At 34.4% G+C, this 13,251-nt stretch overlaps 1 pseudogene; it reads left to right on the top strand.

Moving 5' to 3' along the window:
• Positions 1-1,066: 1,066 nt before the first annotated feature.
• LOC102897174 lies at positions 1,067-4,709 on the top strand (annotated as a pseudogene).
• The last annotated feature ends 8,542 nt before the right edge of the window (positions 4,710-13,251 follow it).

Raw genomic sequence — 13,251 nt, forward strand, 5'->3', positions numbered from 1 at the left:
ATTAAGATAAGAATTAGTTTGCTTTTCTTGGTATTCATCAAAATTACCATCTACATATCAGGTAGCTAGACTATATGTATTCAATTCTATTTTCAGTTCTATAGAGTTCCCTATCACAGGAATTTATCCAGCATAGGTAAAAGAAAGAAACAGTTTACATTATTTAAACATGGCTTAAATCAATAAAACTATTAAGACAATTTCAATGAATCAAAATTTTGTCTTGTTGTGTAATCATGGTCATATTGCTTAATCTCTCTAAACCTCAGTGTTACAGATTTGTAAAAATGGGGATAAAAGAATAACTGTCTCACTGGATGGTTGTATTAAATAAAACAATGTAAATAAAGAGTTCATCACAATGTCTAGCACAAGGCACTCAAGAAATGATATTTAACATTGTTTTGTTCTTATTAATACTTTTATTTTTAAAATATCGCTATTTGGAATTTGAGATTTCTAGAAAATAAAGAGATAATTCAGGCTTTTATTTTAATTTATTGTCCTTCATCTATAATTTATTAGACAACTACTCAAGGAGTCTCTGTAGAAGATATAAAAAATAACTATATTAATTCTGGGTCAAGTGTACAACTTTTTTTTTAATTAAGTTTATTGGGGTAACATTGTTTAATACAATCATATGATTTTCAGGTGTACATTATCATTTGACATCTGTATATTCTATTGTGTGTTTACCACCCAAAGTCCAGTTTCTTTCAGCTACCATATATTTGATTCCCTTTACCCCGTCTACCTCCCCGCTCCTCCCCGACTCCACTAGTAACCACTACTCCATAGCCCTCTAGTAACCACTAGTCTATAGTCCATGTCCATGAGTCTCTGATTGTCCTGCTAATTCGTTGCTTTTAGATTTATATCCCACATATAAGTGATATCATGTGATTTTCAGCTTTTTCTGTCTGACTTATTTTGCTTAGCATAAAAAGTGTACAACTTTTTAGTTAATTCGATCAATATGGGTGGCCAAACCAGATAACCAAATCTCTTTAATGGACATTTGTTTAAATCAAGTGCCAATAAGTAATTTTTGGATTATGATGGTATGCATAGAGTAGAAAAGGGTAAGTCTATTTCTGTAGATTGCACATGATTCTGTGTAGGCTGATTAATTCTTAATTTCATCCTACAATTGAAATTGTTATATTTGGTCAGGTGGAAAAAGATTCTGGTTATTTTTCTAACGTGACTAGCAAGTTCTAGACTTGCACCAATTTTTTAGCAATGTAGAAATGATAACAATGTATGTATATGCCTTTTTTTTTTTTTTAAACAAACTACTGTGTTGACTGATCTGTGTAATAGCTGTATACACAGGATGTCACATTTCTGGAGGCTATTACTTCTACCACCTTAACCAGTAATGCTTGGCGGGTTATAAGGCATGCAAGAACTAGCAAATTCTATCCACTAGAAATGTTTTATCCCTACATACAGGTTGAGGAGCTGTATGTCATTTCCCTTCTTTAGGATCTTGTTGATAAATGATATTTCTGAGAAGGGCAGCCCCCTTCCCAGATTTTTTTTGTCATCGAGGCAGGACTTTTGAGAGTGACAGGGAAACAGGTTTTTTTTTTTTTCTCTTATTTAAAAAGTAGTGGTTAATTTCAGAATTCTTGACAGCTGCTTGAGTGTGCTCCAAAACAGGCAGACCCTGCTGATCATGGGTAATTGAGGTTTATTTTTCTGCAAAATTCACTTTTTCCAAGCAACTCGCTTAGAAGCACTTAATTTTTATATTGACCATTTTTGACTGAACGCTTTCACCAAGGTGACAGATCTTTGGTAGTTATTATTTGTGCAAAGAAATTTGTCGATGTCAGAATTTTCTAGAATGTTGACCTAGGAGAGATGGAGTTATAATAGGTAAGGTTCCCATTGCCATTGAAGTGTGGCAAAACTTTTCCTGAGAATGATAATCTATACCATTATTTGTATTCCAACAAGCCATTTATATTTCCCAGATGTCTCATTCTTGTTCTTAAGAAATATTCTCATCTTTCCTTCCTTTCATTCAGTGTTTCATCCTAATTTTTTTCTTATTACTCTTTTAGATTTTTCTTCTGACTTGCTTGGCTGAATTGATTTTCTCTGATTTGAGAGTTTTGGTATTCTCAAAGCAGGGACATGTTTTTCTCCTTTTATTCTTTTTCTTCTTTCCTCTCTGCCTCTTGTTTCTACATTCTCTATTGTTCTTTGTGCAATGCAATTTCAATAATCCCATAAAATCATATATGTATACATAGATACATGCATACATGTATACATCTATGTATACAAAGCTCTTATATATAATTATCTAATTTCCTCAATGCAGTTATTATTATGTAGTTTTAGTTTGGAAAAGTTGCTCAAATAAACATTTTAAACTGCTACACTAAAATATTTACATTTTTTTCTTTTTTATCATTTTTTTTAACAATATGCCTTACCTTGTAGCCAGCTCTTCTCTGATATAAATATTAAAATTTAGTTCACATAGTCCTTGAAGAGAATTTAGTCTAAACTTATAGAGATCATAAAACTGAGATCAAAGGGTTAGATATCTTCTCCAAGATGACATAACTATAGTTGTATAATTAGCACTGGAGCTGATACCTAGTTCAATTGAATGTGCTTTCTGTTACACTGTGCTGCTTTTGGTAAATGTTTAATAAATATATTTATATTTAACAATTAATTTCTGAATTACTTTCAAATTTTTAAAAACAGCCATTATTCAAAATAATTATCTTTAGCAAAGTCCAATGGAATAAATGCTCGATTTAGGAAATTTGGGGAACTTTTACCTTCACAATAATCAATAGCTGATTAGTGTTCATTATTTTTCATAAAAATACTTTATTGGGACTCATCTGTGATAACTGTCTGCATGTGCTTTCTGGATGAGGGGAAGACTCAATAAGGGAGCAATGGCTTATACCAGCACTTCTGTCTGGGACACGGCAGCCCCTCCAGCCCCCATGCTGAGGCCAGATAATTCAGTTCCTCCTCCTGTGTTCCTGGCATCTTTCGAGCGGCTGCCCCAGTGCTGGAGCTTGTAGCATTCTGCTCCCAGTTCTCAAGAGGGGTGTATGCTGTCTTTGGATTCTATGACCAGATGTCAGGGAACATTTTGACCTCATTCTGTGGGGCCCTGCACATGTCTTTTGTCATGCCCAGCTTCCTCACTGATGCAGATGTGCAGTTTGTCATCCAGATATGCCCAGCCATGAAGGATGCTATTCTGAGTCTTCTGGGTCACTATGAGTAGGAGAAGTTTGTGTACCTCTATGACACAGAAAGAGGATTTTCCATCCTCCAAGCAATTATGGAAACAGCAGTGTAAAACAACTGGCAAGTGACTGCAAGGTCTTTGGGAAACATAAAGGCTGTCTGAGAATTCAGGGGTATCATTGGAGTAATGGACACGGTGGCAGGAAAAGCAATACTTGATTGACTACAAAGTCAAAAGGATTAACACAATTTTGGAACAGGTTTTGATTCTGGAGAAACATTCAAGAGCTTATCATTACATGCTTGTTAACCCAGATTTTACTAATATTTTGCTAGAAAGAGTTATGCCTGGGAGAGCCAACATTATGAGATTCCAGACTGTCAACAACGAAAATCCTATGATTCAGCAGTGCATACAGGACTCCGTGAGGCTGAATGAAAGGGAATTCCCTGAAGCCAAGAACACACCACTGAAGTATACATTTGCATTGACGCATGACACATGACTGGTCAAAGCAGAAGCTTTCCGTATCTGAGGAGGCAGTGAGTGGATGTATCCTTGAGAGGCAATGCTGGAGACAGCTTAGCAAATCCAGCTGTGCCTTGAAGTCAAGGAATTGATATCCAGAGAGCTCTAAAAATGGTGCAAGTATAAGGAATGACTGGAAACATCCACTTTGACACTTATGGACGTAAGACAAATTAATTATACCATTGATGTATATGAAATGAATCACTAGTTCTTGAAAAGCTTGCTACTGGAGTGAGTATGAAAGGTTTGTGCCTTTCTCAGATCAGCAGAAGAGCAACGATAGTGAATCCTCAGAGAGCCGGACCACAGTGGTGACTTCCATTCTGGAATCACTATATGTAATGGATGAGAAGAACCATGAGCAACTGGAAGGAAATGAGTGATATAAGGCTGTTGTGTAGTCAGCCTATGAAATAGCCAAATGTGTAAGGATCAAATACAGATTGTCCATCGTCAACGATGGGAATCTTGGTGCAAGTGATCCAAAGACTAAAATGGAATGGCATGGTTGGGGAACTTTTCTATAGGAGGGCTGATAGAGCTGTTGCTCCACTCACTATAATGCTTGTCATAGATTTCTCAAGGTCGTTTATGAGCCTGGGCATCTCCATCATGATAAAGAAGCCTCAGAAATCAGAACCAGAAGTATTCTCATTTCTGGATCCCTTGGCTGATGAAATCTGGATCTGCATCATCTTTGCTTACATTGGGATCAGTGTAGTTCTTTTCCTAGTCAACAGATTCAGCCCTTAGGTACGGCAGTGGGAAGGCAACAGTGAAGGACCTCATGATCTGCAAAGCTTTCCTGATCCTCCAAATGAATCGAAACATTTAACAGTCTGGTTTTTCTTGGGTGCCTTTTATGCAGCAAAGATGTGATATTTTCCCAAGGTTTGTTTCCATGTCATACCCAGTGCCTCTTTGCATTTTATGGCCATGATCCATTCATGTACATCTGGTGTCTGTCTGTCTGTCTATCTGTCTGTCACTCTTATATATCTATCTATTTTTTTCCTTTACCCTTATTTCTCACTTTTTCCTTTTGCCACATAGGTTTCCACTTTAATAAACCTTTGAATATATGGGTATCCTTGAAAATATGTGTATTTATTTTTGTGTATTTATTTTTACATACTACAGGTCTTGTTCTGCCTGTTGTATTTTCACCCACCACTCTTCCCCTGCCCCCACCCCGCCCCCGTGTTTTAGTATGTTGTGTCTACACATATAGTTCATTTATTCTAACTTCTGGACTGTGTTCTTTGTGTACATCCATCACATTTGACCTAACTATTTTACTTGTAATGGGATCTAGGTTGCCCCCAAATCCCCAATAACACTAGAAGTCCATAGCAGTCCTAGACTGTATACTTTGGACTCATTTCATGTGAGAAAGAAATGAAGTTCTATATTGTTTAAGGTGCTTTTACCTTTTTTTCCTTTTATATAATTGTAGCTAAGTCTAAGAAATTCATTCACAGATCTGCTTACTTACAACCACTGTTTTCTTCTTTCATTTTTCATACTTCCGATCCCCAGTACTCTTGGTAGAAAGGATGAGTCTAATTTTTCATGTGCCTCTGATAGAAACCAGTTGCTCTGGCTCCATAGATGTTGGGAAAACTCATTTCTGATGAAGCTAAAATTCTGATATATGCTAGAATTCTGTACTATCGCTTTGATAGTAACCTTCATTTACTTTCTTTTTTCCCCAATGTTAGGAAATTCCAAATTTCCCCGTGCAAACAAAACGGGATACTCCAGAAATCTAGTAGCAATTGGCAATTCTGGCAATCTGAGTAAACTATGCGAATAGCTTTCCCATTAATACTTTAAAACTATAAATGAAGGGACTGTAATTCTATTTTGAGGTATAAATACATGGAAATTGAATTTTGTTTAATAGATAAGTTCTTAATTGATGATAATGAAAATACTTATAAATACTTTATTTTTTAGGTATTTAGTTTTATCTGAGGAATCATATCTAGAACTCAGAAAATATAATAGAGAATGATGTTTAAATTAAATGTAAGGTTTTTTCATTTTTAATAAGTATCCAAATCTCTTTGGCTCTTAGCGCCACATCAAATTGTGTCATGACACTCGAAGTAGCAAGAATGTATCCACACAATGGCACACAAATACTTTAGAAAAGAACAAAGGCACACAGGTGTGGGCTGGTGTTATTTACTCACGGAACCAGCAGGAACAAAGGCATATCTTACTCAAACAGTTGGGTAAATATTCTGTCCCAGAGAAGGGAAGTTTATATTTTGTATGAGTGGTGACCTTCAAGTCCGTTAAAATGGCCTGATAGTCACACTTTTTCTGCCCTCCTCTTTCTGTTTGCATTTTGATTGGTGATGGCTTTGTCTAAGTGCAACTTTTAAAGGTGATTCATAACCAAGCATAGAAAAGTTGCAAATAGCAATTTCCCAAGATAAATAGACATATATTATCTTTCTAAGGATTATATTTAGTCTTGTATGAACAGTTGATTACCTTTGTCAGTGCATTATTCTGGGAAACAGAAGATGTAAGTTAGAGTTTTGGGTAATTTTTTAAATCACAGATCCTTTAAAAAATCTGATGACAACTCTGGACAGTCCATGCTGGAAATGAACATATATGTTAAAAACACATGTTTTTAAAAACAACATTTGGGGAACCATACGCCAATAAATTCTATTCATATAAACCTCTTGAATTCCAAGGGTCTCCCAGGTCAAAAAAATGAGCACTTATTTTTGTTATTGTTTTGGCTGTCATAACAAAGAACCACAAACTAAATGGCTTAACCAACAGGAATTTAGTGTTTCACAGTTCTGGAGGATGAGTCCATAATGAAGTTGTCAGCGGGGTTGGTTCCTTCTAAGGGCTATGAGGTGGAAAAATGAAGCTTAAGTCTGAGGAATATTAATTTACACGCCACAAGCTAGCAGCAAATCTTGAGGATTCTAGAAAAAAAAAAATTTGCTGATCTAAATCTTATTAAGTTCAGCTGTGTATAATCTTTTACTTTCTATTCCTGCAGTTTAATGCTTTATCTTTTGGGATCTTTTCTTCAACCTTTGTTCTATAAGCAGTGTGTGCCCAAGACTTTGATGAGGCACAAGAAATATGGGAAAGAAAAGAAGACCATAGAGTTCCCCTGAATCAGTGTCTGCCCTTAGAAACTGCACAGTCTAGTTTCTGAGATCACTCAGGAGAAGTACTCTTTTCCTCATTTACAGGCTTTCTGATAAGTCATCTGAATTTGGATGCAAATAGTTGTGTTTTTTTTTTTTTTAAAGAAGACTTTATTAAGCCAGAAGGACTATTACTTTGTACATCGTTATGTCTCTGGCCTGGATGGACGATGATTGGTGCCCTCTATTATATTTAGTATTCATGATGGTACTGGTGTAGCTGTTAAAAAGAGTGCAAGCCTGGGGGAAAAAATTCGAAAATCTTATAAACTTGAATACATTAGAGAAAGCTAGCCCTGCTTCCCTTTCTTCCTCCTGTTCAGAGTTGGCACAAAACTTTGATTTTGAATCTATTTCAAGAGGGGTAACAAAAAACATAAGCACACACGCAGAAAAGAAGTAAAACAGAAACAAAAAAATAGATTCAACACAAATAATATATACTCAGTTATAATTTTGTAGAGATTTTATAATCCAAAGAGATATAAATTGGCCTCAGCCTACGTTTTTCATTTCTGTGACCCAGATTTTTATACTTATACTGGAATACATAGTTTTTGTACTCAACACCCCTTCATTTCAAAATGGAAATGAGAAGGAGCTGCAGATTTCTCCTGTCCTCCATGAAGAACAGAAGAAGCATTTATTGTTTTCTTTTCTTTCTCTTTTGCATGTCACACACTGGTTAATTATGTATTGCTTCTGTCTCATAAATAATCATTTCAAATAACACAGTGGCCCATGTTAAGGAAATGATTCATCTTCCTAATGTATTTGAAACTATGGTTTGCAGCACTATTTTAGACACTACATTATAATTCTGTGTTATGTACAACATCTTTGGAAGCTAAAATTAATGTCGATAAGGAGCTTATGCAACAGGAAAAATGAACACAGGACAAAGCAAGCAAAAATAAACCCCTCCTTCCTGACTCTTCTGCAGTCCATGTGACTGCACATTTAACAATCTCATATACTTCTAGACACATCAAGGCCTTTTGTGCATCAAAGAAGGGAGAGGGGAGAAAAAAACAGCCTGAATACACCAGAGAAGTCTTTTACTTCCTGTTTTTCCTTTCTTGCCTTCTTCTATAAACTTCTTTTGTGTACTATAGGGATTGTTACGGTTTTAGCAAGATGAAGAAGAAAATTTTCATGCTAATTTTCGTTAAAAATTAATTTGAACTGTTTTGTCAATTTATAGTCTCCATGTCAATAAGAAGAAAACATGAAAAATTAATCTCAGAAAATTGTAGACCATTAAATACAGAGTGATGACATATATTTAATGAACTAATGTCTTAATTCTCTCCATAGAGTTCTGGTGAAAGGCCAGAAACTAAAAAGGAACATGTTAATGAACACAGTAATTTTTGTTCCTTACACAAATGAACTACTGTTTTTCTAAGTAGTAATCTCACATCTAAGTACCAACTATATGTGCAAAGATGATTTATACCAGGTATAAAACGTAGAAAATTGAGTTTCTCTAATTTTGTTATCTGACTCTATATTTTATAAAAATGACAAGTGCAATTAGCATAGCTGAGCATTTTTAATTTTTTAGTCCTATGATTTTTATATGCAAGTGGGGACCTGAGAGATATTGACAAAGGAAAAGTTCTGTAGTAACAGCAGGGAAGAAAATCATACACACTATAGAACCTCTCAACAGAGTTTAAAAGAAAGAAAGAAAAAGACTGGTAAGACTTCAAATACTTTTTTGAATAAGAGGAATCACAAAATGATTTTTCACTTTTTAAAAACAAAAGTCATGATTTTACAGGTAAGATTATTATAAGATTTTATATCAAGATGTTAAGTGTTAAAACATTTAACTGTAAAAGAATCCCTGTGAAAAGTGAGATTCAAGTAGAAGAAGAAAGTGGAAATAAGTAGCAGAAAACAAGAAGTAAGGAACTACTTTTTGAACAAATAGAATAAAATTATAATAATTATTTTAAAGTCTTTGTTTGTTAATGCTAATCTTTGTTAGATTTGAATTGATTTTAATTGATTTTCATTACCAGTGTTTCCTCCTTCTTCATATACCTGGCAATTTTTATTTGATTCCAGAGCCTATGAATATTACCTTGTGAGTGCTGGATATTTTTGTATTCATGTAAATATTTTGAACTTTGTTTTGTGACTCGGTTAAGCTACTTGAAAGACTATGATCCTTTTGAATCTCACTTTTAAGTTTTATTGAGTGAGACAAGAGCTGTCTTATTCTAGGGACAGGGTTATTCAGCTTTGGCATTCTTGATTTTGGGGGCTGGTTAATTCCTTGTTGGGGGGGTGCTGTCCTGTAATGATGTTTAGTAACATTCCTAGACTCTATCTACTTAACACTAGAGCACCCTCCACCTCTAGTTTGACAACCAGAAATTTCTCTGAACATTTTCAGATGTCTCCAGAGGTCAAAATCAACTCTGCTTGAGAAGCACTGGTCTAGAGCTAATTCCTACACATTGCTGAAGCAAGACATTTCTGAGTACTCTATCTGAGCTCCATGAATCGGTTTTTCTCTTCTTGCTGGCAGGAGGAGCGGGTGATGTTCCCAGCTTTATGGAGTATCAGACACTCTTCCCTCTAATCTTTTCAAATGTTCTTTCTTTGGCTTCAGGTTTGTTTCTTCATTTTCATGTGCAGTCAGCCTCTGCAGATATCCAGTGTTCTTTCTTTGTGTAGCTCTTTCTTCTCTGATTTTCTCTTACAAATTCTAGTACATTTGTCTCCTCTTATTCTCAGCTCTGTCCCTTCAACCCATAGTGTCTGATGGGTACCTTTTCCAGGTACTGTAATCTAGAACCTTAGAGCAGAAAGCTTGCATCTTTGTAAGCTTTACCTTTTCTGTTTCCTACCATCTATCTACAATTATTTTACTTCATTATCTAATGTCCAGTGTTTCATTTTAATATATATTTTGTCACGACTTTGGTGATTTCAGGCAAGAAAGTAAATCTTATTCCTGTTAACTCTACCTTGGTCTGAAATGGTTGTCTCTCATGCATATTCTTTAACTATATATATTTTATCTATTTTTCCCATTCAAAATTTTGATTCAAACATCTTATTTTTTTCTGTTCTTCCTTATTAACTGATATTTTCATGATAAACCACTAGATGATATCTGGATTTTCAGAAATATCTATGTGATAGTTATTAGTGCATAGCTTTTACTAAATTCATGGGACTGGATAAAATTACCTATGTACAAAGTAGAGATAGAAAGAATAGATGTCTTAGAATTTATTTTTGTCTATGTGGTTTTAATTAATGTGTTTTATATAAATGATTTCACATATATTTACATGCAAGATGACCTGAGTTGTATATGCTTGATTCTCTTTTTAGCCTGAACAAATTTTGAGTACCAGGACTATGGCTTCTGTACTATCTGTCATCCGAGAATAAAGTATGTGATTAATTAGGAAATTGGTGATGAATGGTAAAAATAGCATAGAAGACAGAGGGTAGAGGTGAGAAAAAAAGTTGAAAAGATACTGTCCCACCTTGTCTTTACTATTTTATTCTATAATCAGTTTGAATTATTGTAATCATAGTCAACCAAAATAAATAGAAAATTATTTGCTTTCTCTTTATCAAGAAATAAAGTTCAACTCTCACTAAAGAAAATAAATATTTAGAGAGATCTTTTAGTTGGTTATGTATCTTTAAAACATCAAGGCTTCCTTGTGTATAAGTTTACTGTAACCGAGACAAATTCTTATTTATATATCATGCTATGAAATAATTCACTTGAACTTTGTGGATTATGGTTATTTGGATGGTTTATGGTTTTTTGGATTATATAGTAAAACAAAATAATTCTATTTGATCTTATAGATGCTCTGTAATGGCAAAACCAAATGTATACATCAATATGGAAAGTCATTTTTTAAAAGTTTGTTTTAAAAATTCCAGTCTTGCCTGGACAGATGTCCTAATTTGTTCAGTGAACACTTTGATAGTTCTACCAAGTGGCTAAGAAGCATGGAGTCTGCTGGAACCTTGGATTATAAGAATGTGGTAGAGTTGCTCTGCATTGAAAAGAGAAGGAATGTCTTTTAGAAAAGAGAAGTGAGAGGCTAGCAGAGGATAAGAGCAGTTAGGGTGGGATCAAGGAAATGGGAAATATAAAGGAGTTTGGTGGAGAAGAGAAATATTTGATGAGTATTTATTAAGTCGTCTGCTATTTAACGTACAAAACAACCATCTCTTTTGTTTTGTGAAACATTTAGTAAGGTCACCATGTCTCACTAGAAATTTGGGGAGATTTCTTTCCTCAGGATACAATGAAATTCAGGATTTAGATTAAGGGTTGGGATTAGACAAACCCAGGAGCTTTCCAAAGGAACATAGCCTTTCCTGGGCAAGTATGGTTTTACTGAAACACTGAAGACTTAAGCACTAGGGATTTTGAGGTAAGGTACTAATCAACTAAAATTTTGTGTAGCTTCTTTCATATTGGTACAGAAGTTCTCTTCCACTATATTTTATAGAGCATTACAAATGACACAGATCATTTTGCTAGTCTATATTTTACTTCAGCCAGAAAAGTATATTTAGGCAAAAACCTTTTTATTACTTTACCTCCTGGGATGATTTTGAAGATATTTGTAAAGATATTTCAAGATGTAGAAATTTTTTCTTTCTTTAAAGAAAGAAATATCTATGGAGCTCGTAGCTCGGAGCCTAAGGTCATATTAATGTTTGACATTTCACTTAGGTCTTTTCGATGATTTTCATTTTCATTGAAGTTGATGGCACCTAAAATTTCTACAGATTAATAGTTAAAAAAGACAAAGGTTTTTCTCCAAAGAGGAAGACTGGATAATAGAAAAGCAAAATTGTTTCTTAGAGGTGGACTCCCTATAGATAAACTGGAATGGACTGTGAAGTTATCAGTCTTTTTTGAATTAATGGAAAAATGTTTCAACGTTTTCAAATAAAAGGGAACAAAAGGCAACTTTCTACAATTTTTAAACAAGAATAAAATGACAGAAGGCATTTAATTCCTCATTGTTCCTGCAATTGATTCAGGCTTGAGAATACATGATAATTATCTCTTCTGCTTCATGACTCACTGGTAAATATGAAACCTTTAAGCACAGTGAAAAGTTATTTTCTCTAAAGAGTGGCTTAAAGAAACTCTTTCAACATTTGTATTTGTATTTGAATCAACATAACAATACTATTATGCCAATTATAGAAACATTTTAAATGAATTTCAATTTAATTTTATTTCAAAATGTTCTAATAACTGTATGTTCCCTTCCTATTAGTCATTTTATCTGAAAATGTTAGCATTTATTTTTTCTTTCATGTGATGTACTCAGATTTTTTTCTATATATGATGTACTCAGATTTTATTGCAGGCCAAAGGATAGACTAGCTAGCTAATGTTTTGATGACCAGGATACAGATTTTTCGGTAGCAGATATTTTGAGTGCAGGCTGCCTTGGTAAAGTTGACAATGGTGGGAAGTGGAAGCTCCTCTAATTCTGAGTTAGACATGGTTTCCTATCTTAAGATATTAACAGATAGCACTGTATATATGGGAATATTTCTACTGTATAATGTCTAATCTCTCTCAATTGCACTTTATCTTAACTATTGATGAGGCCCAACAACTTTTATCGGTTCTCTTGGAAAACCAAACTATAGGCTTAAAGTCACAAAACACTTATTTTCCTTCCAAGTAATATCTAATCTGATTAATTTAATTTTTCAAAGTCATTTCCTATAAGGTATCTCATGTTTGTGTTTTCTTTTTCCCCTAACTAGTGATGAGAAACTAAGGATCAGAAAGGCCAAGTGGCCTGCCCTGAATCGTAAAACTACCAAGTAGGTAAGTCAGCCATTTAAGAAGGCATAATTCCAATTTATGTGTTCTTTCTATGATGTTGAACTGGACGTATTGAACAAGATAATGATGTGGAATATGGGGCACTAGGCATCCTATAGTTAAAAACATTAATTCAGCCACATTGTTGAGGGCCCCCTCCAAGTGCATAATCTCGAACCTCAACGTGTTGAGAGATTACTGTAGGAATGGGCACATACAGTTGGCTATAGTATAAGATCATCTGGATAAGTGCCATATTTTATCTTAAAATGATATGAAAATGTTTTTAAAGTTCCTAGACAAATGAGGCAGGGCTAAACTTTCTGTAATTATCTGGGAACATTATAAGATAAGCAGGTATTTTAATAAAATAGATGCATGGGAAGGTGATAGATTAGATAGATGAGAGAGAGAGAGAGAGAGAGATATCATGTTATTCT

Source organism: Pteropus alecto, unplaced genomic scaffold (assembly GCF_000325575.1).
Source record: "Pteropus alecto unplaced genomic scaffold, ASM32557v1 scaffold131, whole genome shotgun sequence".
Lineage (NCBI taxonomy): Eukaryota > Metazoa > Chordata > Mammalia > Chiroptera > Pteropodidae > Pteropus > Pteropus alecto.